Source organism: Chlamydotis macqueenii, chromosome 6 (assembly GCF_036417535.1).
Source record: "Chlamydotis macqueenii isolate bChlMac1 chromosome 6, bChlMac1.mat, whole genome shotgun sequence".
NCBI lineage: Eukaryota > Metazoa > Chordata > Aves > Otidiformes > Otididae > Chlamydotis > Chlamydotis macqueenii.
In genome coordinates, this window is record NC_141561.1 from 35138177 (window position 1) to 35151181 (window position 13005).

At 35.4% G+C, this 13005-nt stretch overlaps 1 protein-coding gene across 1 annotated transcript in view; it reads right to left on the minus strand.

The window, feature by feature from the left end:
- Positions 1 to 12261, minus strand: part of GULP1 (GULP PTB domain containing engulfment adaptor 1) — a 175148-nt gene extending 162887 nt beyond the window's left edge. The window contains exon 1 of the mRNA XM_086751405.1: positions 12226 to 12261. The gene's annotated coding sequence lies outside the window, so the exon portion shown is untranslated. The remainder of the gene's footprint in view (positions 1 to 12225) is intronic.
- Between the last annotated feature and the right edge of the window lie 744 nt (positions 12262 to 13005).

The window sequence follows — 13005 nt, forward strand, 5'->3', positions numbered from 1 at the left end:
AGTCTTCATTTAGATCTGGAGCTATGCCAAGATCAAAGAGTAAATAATCACTGGGACTGGTTTATCAGAAAATAGTTACTAGAAGGAACAAAGATTAAAGGATTGCACCAATTAGAAAACCTAAGAAGTTCCACCTCCCTGCTGAGCACTATCTCACCTCTCATATAGACTACAAGCTCTCTACCATTACTCTGTGGGGATGTTAAGTAACTAACCAAAGCAATCCCCTTTCAGTCTGTCTTCAGAAGAAACACTGCCAGGGAGAATTCTGCTCCTGATTTCATAATTAACTTCTAAGCCTCTTAATAATATCACAGTGGTATAACATACATCTTCATTTTAAATTTTCCTTACTTTGCCAGAGAAATGTAAATTGACACATAGTAAATAAAAGTCACATCCTCACATTGATCTTGATGATCTTAAGAGGACATAAGATTCTCTATATTTCAGTTAAGAGCTGGACATCATTAGCAGTGTGATCAGTTTCCACATCAGAGATAACAACAGCCAATAGTAGCCAGCCCACCAGTTGCCTTATCTTCCATAAGCTTAATTAGCCAGGTAACAGGGATTCTGTTGGTCAGACCAGAACATATGTCAGTCTCTTGAAAGCAGCTCTAACATCACATTACCTGAATTTTCACTTCTGTTTGACAGTCAACCAAAACCACTTTTGAGACAAGATTTATGAGAACACACAATAGAGGCTTATGTACATTAGACGATCTGAGGTGGAGAGAGGGAATGAGATGAGAAAAAGGTATGTTTCTAGCTTGATTAACTGGGAATGCAGTTGTGTTTCAAAGATGTGAAGGGTTATTGACTCAAAATTACTATTTCTTGTGTTCCTTTTATGTTCCCATTTATGAAAGGATTCTTGCTGAGTATTTGATAGTATTTTTCCTCATTATTATGTATTTCCTTATCATTATTATAATTTTTCACACAGAACTTGACATACTAACACTGATTATGTAACTTGCCACTACAAAGCCAAGAGAAAGAAACAGACATTGGGCACTTCATTTTAAAGGTTTGAGAAAAGGAAGAAGCAACAGAATTTTTCAGTAAAAACAAAAGGCTAGTATGTAGTGTTCTTCACAGAGAAGAAGAGGGCAAAATACTTAACATCACTTTTTCCTGAGCCAGTTATCCTTTCAAGTGTGGCAGAAAGTCTACTTAGGAAATCATTTGAAGTGGTGTAACTTGCTTACTCCATGACAAAAGCCTAGAACAATAAGACAGCCCAGAACTTAATCATGCCATTAGCTTAAGACAGAAAGAAGAAAATAAATCATTATGCTATCATCTACGCTACAGATGGACATCAGTTTTTAAAATGGTGCAACAAAAGTGTACTGAAGGATGCCTAAACCCAAGTTAAATTTCAAGTCAGGTCTCAATGAACTCACAAGTGTTTTTCCTCTGGATTTCATAAAGAGTAATACTATAATATATTATTAAAATATTTATACAAGATTAAAACCTCTAAGTAGAAAAAAATCTGTTTAAAGCCTTTGCTTTTAAGGCTTCTCTTAGAAGAAATGTTAGGAAGCAGATTTAGCTCTAGAAGAATCTGTAGTCCCTTGATGTATCTCTAGTCCTTTGATGTAAATGCTACAGCATCTACCAACAGGTAAATTGGAAACTAAAGTCTTCAAAGCTATTTAGTAAAATAGCCTAGGCAAGGCCTCACAAAAGCCAAGAATTATGTGAGGCCTTTAATCCAGACCAAATCAATATTTCATATGCATGTGTCATAAACCAGACTTCCCTCTATTTTTCTTTTCTTCTTTTCCATATATAATACTTAATTCTACTTTATGCAAGATTGGATATAGATGCATGTGCAGTTAAGGATGAGTCTTACTTATTTACATTAGATATATCTCACCAAAACTGATTTGTATCTCTAAGACAATAGAAGTGAAGCATGCATTTAATATGTATGTTAAAAACCCCTGAATTATTTTCCACATATAATGCAAAATTGAAAAGTTAAAAGAGAATAAATTTGGTAATACTGGTAGAAGGCTAACAGAAGGACGTGAAAGCTAAAGACAGCACAGTATTGAAACAAAGTATTTACAGTATTGAAACACATATCCCTAATACTGACAAAGAAATAAAGCTATCTTACACAATACGTGTTTGTGATCTGTAGGAGAGGGAATAAACATCCAATTATGACTACACTGTAGTCTGAAGTCTGGAACGTAATTATTTATCCATATTATTTGTGTTCTGCAGAAGTTAACTCTTGTAGTCAGCTGTACCATCATATTATAAACCAGTTGTCTCCATGGGTCATTAATACTTCCCAAATCATGACACATTTATTGCTCACTCATTTTTTCCATAGAAAAAAAAAGATGCTTCATACAGAAGTTATACAGTGTAAATATTTTGATATATGTCCCCTGTCCTGGAACATACATGTCTGGAAACCAGGAAGTACCATTAATCACTTCCAGTGGCTGTTCCATCTTAAGAATTCTCAGTAAGTTCTAAACTATGAATTAGTCTTTTTAGGTAAAACAGTAGGAGCAAGCATCACTTTGGTATTTGGGATTGATGATTGCCAGATCCTGGTGCAGACTTCAGAGCTGGCATGAGCAGATACCTTCAAGCAAGGAGAACAGAACACTACCTAGTAACTGAAGATGAGCCCCTGAGTTAACATCTGGAAATAAAGACTCTGAATAGACTTGATCAGATATTTGAATTAACTTCTACTTTTTTCCTTTAAGCTTTTAGGTACTCTTCTTGAATTACAGGAGTGAGAAGTGAACTATAGAATTATTTCTTATTTGACAATTGATATGTGTGATTTATGAACACATTCAGAAGTCTGAAGTGCTTTCACCCAGACACAATTTCACACATTTCCATAGCTACTAGACCATGAGGCTTTTCTGTTATTCTCTGCCAAACACTTCAAACTCAGACTTTTTTCCAATTTCCTTGGTAGATATCTCACATGATTATTAGTGGGTTTGTCCTTTCATGGTAATCCTTTTTTACACTTTAGGATGAAAAACAGCTCAGCCTGTAGACAGTTTGTAATTGGACTTTGATGTTGCAGGTGAAATTCACCTCTTTTCTAAAAGGTAATAGTGCATCTATAAAATAAAGTAACAGATACAAGGAACTTGCACAATCTGGAGATGATTAAAACATCTAAAAGCCCACCTATGACTAAAAACATTCCAAACTCTGAAGTGTATATATATTGTCTGTCTTGGAATTGCAACTATTACAGAACTGTGGTCTTTCATGCCCATGCCTTCAGCAGTCTCAGAGATCTACCTTTAGCTAGGATAAGGCAATCTCTTGGTCACTACTGTTCCTCTGCGCCAGGCTGAGGTTAAGCACTGGCTTCCCCTTGTGGGATGCAGTTATCATCACTGTTAAAGTTCTGTTTATGACAATGATCTTCAGATGCTTTTCATGAAAACAGAAAAATTAAAGGAATAAACATTTCCCAGAATTTGGACCATATGTGGGTCTATCTCTGAAGTAGCTGTTGCTTAAAACTGATCTGAAACTTGTCAGGCAAAAAGCCCAGCTGAGTTTTCTAAGAAATGCCAAAGAGTGCATTTTAAGCTTATATTTAATTACATGGAGTACAATACTTGACCTGAAAGTTCAAAAAATACTATTGATGAAGCAGCATTTTAATACTGTAATAAAAACTCATTAAAGAGGAGCCTTAACTCTATCCAGAACTCCTACATCCCCCTAGTGACTATTTAACATTCAGCACATCTCAAAATGGAGCCTAAGCATCCGCTTGAAAGTAATAACTGCTAATTTGTGATGTTACTATCTTACTCAAACAAGTCATGGGTCCTTATCCATTGAATAAAGAGCAAACAGTTCACACAACTACACTAATGCAACGCATGGCTGGGCAAAACACAGTGTATTATAGTTGTACTAAAGACATTAGGTATTCGCTCTTCTGGGTGCTGGACCTTGTAGCCTGCCTTCATGTAAAGGCATTAAGGGAAAAAAATTGACTTAGTTTAACTTGGCTTTTGATAACAACTAATGAGTCATTAGCCTTCTGTAATGGTAAAGTATTTCTCCAATGACTTGTTTCTTGCCAGTTAATACAAAGCAAGTAAAATTTTGATTTTGGATGCTAATACTTCCTAATATCACCTCACAAATTGATCCCTAAAGCTGAATAACAAACACTTTCACACTCCCACATGTGTGGATAGAGTGAGCTTCTGATGTTCAATTCTTATTTGGATATCTACTTCTGGGTAGCTCATTCCATCCACATCAAATAAATAAATAATCGTATACCAAACAAAAGAGTCTCAATTACAAAACTAGGAATAAAGTTACAAAACAGAATATCTAAACAGTAAAATGCTCATCTGCTATCATTCTCCTTTCCTGCCTGTCACTGAAAATGTCTATGTTTTGTCTTAGTTGTAGAAATAGAATAAACAACTCAGCATTATGTTTCCCTTCCTTTATTCCCCATCTAATAATCAGGGTCACCTTCCAAATTAGCGTGAGAAAAAGGAAAATAACTAACACTGCTTTAAGACAGTGACAAGACTTGCAAAGTACAATTTTTTTTTTTAAATTGCAATACACCAATGTTACACACAGCAGAGGTGTTTGTTTCATTTCTGCAGTGAGATGAGTGCTAGGTGAAATATCCACAGAGTTAGCACACCTGGTTATGATTGCATTGCATCTTTATACAACTCAAAATAACAGTTCCACTTCTCAGTCACACCTACTTAACTACATTTGGTTAGTTGTTATCTTACATTAGTTTCAAGATACCATAATTCTTAGATTTACTAAGCATGCTTGGTGAGTAGGGATCTTAATCTGAGGAGGGGGCAACTTTAGTACTGGAGGTGTGGTTTTCATAGTATAATGAAAGAGTTCATTTTGAGGACACTAATTACTGGAATTTTATTGCCCATTCACAACCTCTATCAATGTTATGCGCCTGCAAGGATACACATCCCCTTAGTTTAATAAATGTTTTCATGCTCTGGATCCCTCCTTAACTGTTTGGGCTTCTTCAGCAGGTCTGCTCTCCTTGAACCCATCTTGAAGTTTCTTTTTTTTTCTGGCAAATTTACAGCATTATCCTGCTCCTTCAGGGCCCTCTCTGCCATATTGCTCTGCTTACCTTGGTTCTCCCTTTCCCATGCAGATCCTTGCTTAGTTCATGCTCCTTTGACAATCACCCCCACTTTTGGTACCTTCTGGGGCAGAAAGTTTCCTTTGTTGCAATCAGTCTCTCAGTTTCTCTTCAAGGGTATAGTCATTAGCAGGGCATGCATTGTTTATACTAAGTAACTTGGCTTGCTCAAATAAGGTCCTGTTTCACAAAATACTTATTGTCCTTGTCAAATGGAAAATTTCATAAAAACTCATTCATGTAAATTTCATAAAAATTTCATTCATGGATAGCAATACTCTCAATTCTGCATACTTCTAAGAGTCTCAAAACCAATGTGAAGTTTTCATAGGGACTGTACATGAAATATACAAAGATGACTAAAATTTAGCATTTAAAATGCTTTTTCTAAACTGCTTTTTTTTCTGCTTGAATATTGTCTTCCCATTTCCAAAAGAAACACCAAATTGTTTTCCTTAAATATATTTGTCCTTTCCTTGCACAGATTTTATTCTGAGTTTTCATTCTCTTTTTCTTGAGTAGAACTGTCCCACTCTGCACTCACTGCTGTGTTTTCTCCCCTAATTTTTGGATTGGATTTAGTAGTTGCATGGGTTCAGGTGAGTCTCTGCTTTCCTCCCCACCCTGATGGTTCAGGTTTTAGTAACAGGACAAAACACCCTAGGGGTCTCCTCACCAATTGAGTTGGATGCAACATGAGACCACAATCCTTAAAGACAATATTACCCATTTACTGCTCAAGTCTTCACTAATTTTCATCTGTACTCTTTTTGCAATGTCAGCTCTGAAGCTAGTCTTACTACTAAGTAAAGGAAACATCAGTAAATATGCTCTCATACTTCCAAACAGTCTACAAAGAAACTTCCATGTTGCTATTGCCACATCTTGCATGAATGAGCAACTCATTGTCACAATAGCCCAGCCACACTTTATTCACAACTATCTTCTCACAGCCAAACCAAGCTGTTACTTGAGCTTTTTGCTCTAATAGTCTATTTTACCCTAGAATTTCTTAAATTCCCCTTACAGGTAAAGAACTCTGCTCTTTGTCCCATCTTCTTACTCCTTCCATGAATTATCTAGAACCTCCTACTCCATTTACCATAACCTTTCTAGTGCCTTTCCACTTCCTAGTAATTGGGAAGAGTTATCCTTCCCTACTTAAAATATTCTTCTTAAAGTCATTTTTCATTTTGTGCCAAAGAACATGAAAAACCTTAGCTAATCTTACTAAACTTACAAATTTTGTTCCTGTTGTACTGGAAGCTCCTTAGTTCACCCTGAAGGAAGACATCCTTTCAAAGCCTTTCAGCTTTTGACATTTAGAATGACAAAGACTTTGATATTCAGGAAAAACTAAGGTACCAACATGGCAAGGAATTTTACATTAGTATATGGCCAACAAACAATACTAAGCAATAATGCCCCTGGAAAAACCTCCTACCATCCCACTGTAATCTCTCCTCTACCTTAATGAAGCTGAGGGGCATCTGCTATGGCAACACAATCTATTCACCAGTGTAACCAGATAAAATTAACTTCCCTAAATGTGTATTTTCTTATTTGCTAATAGACTATTTATGTCATCATTTATCTCTTGGCTTCTGTCTCTAACTTAAAATAGTTCTGAATCATTCCTTCTCTGTCAAAGACTAGTATGTTGTTTTTCTTGTCTTAATTTAATATCTGTCTCGCTAGTGTTCATCTGAGAACAGTTCTGTATCTTCTCCCTTTAGTTTGTTGTTGCTCACTTTTTAAAATAATGACAATTTTTTTATAATTCTTATTTAACTCCAAATTCTTGTTACAGATCATGAAACATTATGGTTTCTTTTGTTACTCTTCTCTGATATCTTTTCTATTTGGGGTTCCCACCACCTGCCATTTTGTGCTTGCACAACACAATCCAACTGTTAAGTGTACAACATTGCATAGAGCTCATCTCTGGATGAAGATCATAGCCCTGAACTGTCTCATGCATGGTGAGATGACAAGAAACAGTAGAGATAGAATAAATAGGCAGAGTAACAGTTATCTCCAAGTAGAGATGCACATACCTACTTCCCCTTCTCCATTTACTCTAGAGGACTAGCACATGCTCAACATCGTGCCTGACTTAAAGCAGTAGAGAGATGGTTGGAACCTTTGCTGTGCAAGTGTTGCAATGGAAGAGCTCAACTGGTTCTGAAGTTCAACTTGTCCACTCCACCAGTTTTACAAGCATCATTGTTTTGTCCAAAAAAAGTCCTGTTGATTTGCAGCCTCAAATAGCTTCTGGACAACCAGGCCTCCTTATATTCTCTGCTCACACATGAAACACTAATGAACACTACTAGTTCCATTTTTCTATAAATCTGAAGGCCTCTTTTCATTTGAACTACAACAGAAGAGAACTACATATACTTGACAGCCAGCATACCAAGTAGTAAACATAACACACTAAACATTGCTGTGACATGAATGCCAACTTGATGGTTACAGCAAACATCTGCCTTTCATCTGTATTGTTCATTAGCACACTTGGGATCATTTTTAGTAAAAAATGTTGAAATGGATACCACATGGATACATTTTCCGTATATTCATGTGAGAACTGGAAGGAAACAAAAAAGTTAAACTTCTCCAGTAAAGGTTGCTTGGCTGTAATTTAAGTTACACAAAGAGTCAAGTAAAATTATGTGATTCCTATGGTAATTTCTGATTTCCAAAACATTTTAAAGGATGACTGCCCTTCACCCTTAAACACTTGCTCCCTCACCTCTAGTTATGCTGAGCTGTTTGTGTGTTCTCTTTACATACAGAAGAAACCTAGAAATATAGGGATCATTTTTGCTTTTTCACTTACCTGTTTGAGAGCAGAGCCTTAAAAATAACTGATTAGGACAACTAAAGAGAGCAAACTGCAACTGGGAGAGACAGAGGCAAGAAGCAGAGTAAGATTGCAGAAACTGCTTAGATCAGCTGTATGTTGACTGCAATCATAGGGTGGAATCACACTGTACAGTGGGATATTTACCTCTTCCACAAAAAGGAAATTACTTTAGTTTCAGCATTATCCTTGGTCTAACTGCTATTACCCTTTGTTCAACCAATGCTTAAGGAACACAAAACTGGCTTCTCTACATGAAATGGAATTTAACAATTTTCTTAGTACATACTGTTACTTCAAAAGAACTATTCAGCATCTCCAGAGATCAATTTCCAAATTCAATTTTAGGACTTAAGTCTTGAACTCCTTTCTCAGAGCAAATGCCTATCAGAAGAATTTGCAAGCATTTTAAGTATATAATTTCACAGTTCTGTAGATATAAAGCAAGAATTAACTAACCAGATTAACTCAATTAACTCATGTAGGTGTCTGCAAATCACTTTGAGTAAGAAACCCAGAAGACAAAGAAGAAAACTCTGCAACACATTGAGATCTGGGGAACCAATGAACAAAAAGTAACCAAAATAAAGATCTTTGCTCTTGGTGAAATAAGAGCATAAAGTAAATCTATATCCTTTTCTTTCAGCCACTTGTTGCTGTGTTTGGTTGCACTCTTTAGTCTGAAATCTGTTTGTACTGTAAACCAGCAAATAGAATAAAGCAAGCTTCTTGTCTTTATTCACAGCTGATGAGGATAAAAATGAAAGCCAAAGACTGAAACAATGCAGCCAGCAATAAATGGGGTCTAGCAACTCCACATATCCACATGCTGAGGGTGGATACAGGAATTCTTACCAAAGTATGTATATATAAAAAGAGAGTAGAGGACTCAGAAAAAAGGAAAGTGGTAGGTAAAGTAAGAGGAAGTCATGACAACTAGGGTAACAGATGACCCAAAAAAGGGTAGAGACAAAAACCAACTGGATTTACAAGCTGTGGGACATACTTATGATTTATGCCTTGACTGTTTACTGTCAGAGCTTTCTATAGGAAACATCTCAACTTCAGCAGCAAAATGAATTCATGTTTTTCTCCCCGACAATCATTAACCCATCTCATTTAAAAGATGTTTTTGAGACAAGAAGATTAGCTACCACTTTTAAGTGACATACCTGTTCTTGATCATTCTTCTTGTACTAATCTTGCTTTTTATGCTGTACTCAAACATAGTTTAGCATTATTATTGTAATGCTAGATTCTAGAATTGGGTTCAGAAAAGATCAAAAAGATTACTTGGCACGTACCCTGGTATCTCTATTTTTTCCCCACAGTTCTCATACTTTTTCTAGTCTGAGTTTTTGAAATTTTGATATCACAAGATAATAAAGCAGAACAAGAAGAAACATTTAGGTTTGTATGATTCTCACAAGAAAAAAATCACACTAGTGTATGTGAAGCTAAGTCATAGATGTGCTTTTATATGAGAATTTATCAGCATGCATTACATCACTGCATCTGTCTCTTCATCGTGAATCTTGCTATGCTACACAACGCCAAAGAAAATTCAATTGTTAAGAGTTTATGCATTTAAGAAAGCATTCATAAAGGCACAGCTATTTTCGCCTTCTTATTACAGTTTCATTGTTTTGGAGACATCAGTGTCAAAATCAGAAGTATTTTTTCCACAACTTTATTCAAGAGGAAGGATAGTTGATTAATGTCTCATTGAAATGAACACCAGCTGGATTTTGTGTCCCAGTCATAACACATAAAGACTATGTGTGTTCAGCATATGAGCAGCAGAACAGAAAGGTTCTGTTGCCTGTTAACTTTTCTTATATGGCAAAGAAAAAGCATTATAAAAATAGGGGAAAAGAGAACATGAGAAAGAGTGGCTTTAGAGATTCAAGTTTGCAGAAAGTTAACCTCAATAGCAGTCAAAAATACTGCTTAGGTCTGCGTATTCATTTCCAAAAGAAACTTTTAACATTTAACCAAAGTATAGCAAAACAGACACAAAGTGGACAGAATCACAAGTTTAAACAGCTGTTTTCAGAAAAAGATTTACTTTGCTACAAAAATATTTTTGTTAGTAAAAAGTAAAAATTCCAGAATAAAGACAACCACAGTTGCAAGTCAGCAGTTTAAGTTAGAGGTACTTTGATGTCCTTGGTTAGGAAACATTAATAAAAACATCTAGAAAGAAATAAGTAGCCTGTATTTATTCCTATGGATAGATAAAGCTTTTTCAAACTAGTTCGCTGTATCAAATAAATAGTCTTCCAGGGAATTCTGTTAAGAAACCTCTGATATGAACAGAAATGGGAGCATTCTGCTAAAAACCACAAAAGACAGACTGTTAGAAAGATGACTCAAAAAAATATGTATTCCCTTCCTGAAGTGTGGAGTGTACATTTAGAAAATAAACCAAGATAAAGTAATCACCATAAACTTACCATATATTTCGATAAAATAATTTTTTTTTCCTATATATCTTGGCTTGCATTAAAACAGAGTGCAAGGTGTTTGATAATCTTCTGTGCAAGGAGAATCTTCTGCTAATCTTCTCCTGCTCAGAAAAAAAAAATGGCAAGATGGCATCACTTTCCTCATTCTTTTAATTAATAGTACTAGAAATTGATACAAAAGGAATAAGTAAGAGCCACTTGGTAGTAAGAAGTTAGCGGAATAAAATTATGAATTTTACCTTTTTATAAAACCTGGTGATCAATGCTTATAGAGAAGTTATACTCTACCTTTAAAAAATTATCAAGTAAACAATCAAAATTGCATATATTATTCAAAGTTCAAATATGGAAAGATTAGGTTAATGGAGAAGAACTTTTGTCGTTAATTTTGATGGCAGCAGCACTTAATCCTAGAAATATTATTTTTAATAAGAACAGAGATTGGACATTATTCCTCATTCTAGATGCATTTGCAGACTGAAAAACAAAACAACCCTCACCTTTCCAGTCCTATGTGAAGTAAATAATGTAAACCACATAATTTAAAATATATTTAAGAGCTGATTAAAAATAAACTTGAATAAAAAAGAAAATAGGAAAGTTTTAAGTATGGACTGTTTGCATAGGAATTAAACTACTTTCTATTAAAGCAAATTCGTTCTGAAAAAAGAAAATCTGATTACAAATAAATATTAATACAGTATTTGTACAACTCACCTGATAATTAGTTATATTCTATAACTAAAGATTCTATAACTTCAAAATGCACTTTTCTTTTTATATGATTATATTTGAGTGTCCTGACTACTGTAACAGATACAATAGGTTATTTCTCCTATGTTACAAAATGGAAACAAAGTAACAAGATGCCTGAAGGGATGCCTAGGGAAAAATGCCTGCAGAAAAAGGTCTGTCCTCTCCAGTGTGGCAACAGGAGAAAGTCTGTTCATTTAATGGTATCAGAATCTACTGCTTCACCTCACAGTGCAAAGCATTTTATAATACACCAGAAGGTCCAAGGCATAGATGAGGTCACAGCCTTTTTCATTATATGATTGCAGAATGGACTGGATATTCATTGAAAACCACCTGCACTGTGTATAAACTCTAATTTGAATGATACTTCCACCACTGTGAAACTGATTAAAGCCACACTTAACTTCAAGACATGTACTGTCCATTTACATACATAATACATACTCTATTAGGCATTTCTTAGGGTATGGCTTCCTATTTTCCCTAAATTTCACGGAAATAGAGGGCTACATCTTAATTTCAGATTGTCATTGCACAGGCTGCAAAATATATATCTTAATATTTTATCATTTGAATAATTCACTTGCTACTATCCTAATCTTAAAATAGATTATTTTTCTACTGCTCAGATTACATTCAGCAGTTGTTGTCTCAGCACACCTTCAAGATATCAAGCAATAGGGAACAAGGGAGAAAGTTTACAAGTTTTGATATACACTGTTGAAACATTGAATCTATTTGAGATGCAGAATTGCAAACAATGCACAAGTGTCCCACATTAGTCTTACTGTGATGATGCCCAACTAGTGTGATCATTTTAATCTTTTTACACCAATAACTGTCTATCAAACAAGTTAACACCAAAAAGCACAAGTCCTATTGCAAGTCAGTTACAAAATGCACACAGTAAGCATTATCAAGAGTTAAAATACCAACTTCTCTCTTACCTGAACTCGTCTTCAAGCCCATTTTTAGCTTGTTTTTAAGTCACTAGCAGTTGTTACAGCACTTCTGCTTCTACTCTAGGAAGCTCTTAGAGAAACTAAGTACAGTGAAGTGCAGGTGATTTCTCAAGAACCAGTTCAGCAGGATGATGGGGTGCTATGAAGAGAAGCAAATTGGATTATCTGCTCAGTGAACCTGCCTGCAGATATACTTCACAGCCTTTACTGACTTGTTTGGTGAGCCTTTTCCAGGGAAGGTTCATATTCCACATCATGTTAGTAATGTACTGAAAGCCTGAGGAAAGACACTTTCTCTGGATAATCACTTGCTTGCTTTCTGTCTAGGCAAGAGAACTGAAGCAAGCAGTCCACACAGTGTCAAAGAAGTGAAAATACTGCATACAAAATGGCTGTAATTAGCTTGATTAATACACAGAAACAGAACTCATTCATCTATTTATTCTAGGTGGTACCATTTCCCAGCTGCTAATCAATTTCCATACAAGTTGTTTACCTGGCTCTGGGACTTGGCACAGCAAAGAGGTAGCCATCCTTTTTTAGAATAATTACTAAGCTACTTTCACACCTTGCTGTGAATTAACCTCATTAGACTCAAGGGTAGTCTTAGTAGGCACATGACAGCAAAACAAAAGTTCCCATGCCTCCCCTGAATTTATCTCACCCCATATCTTATCTGATGATCGCAAAATAAAACCCATCAATCAGGCATGATAGAACAATAATTAACTGGTGTCTGGATAATGTGATTTTTCTACATCACTA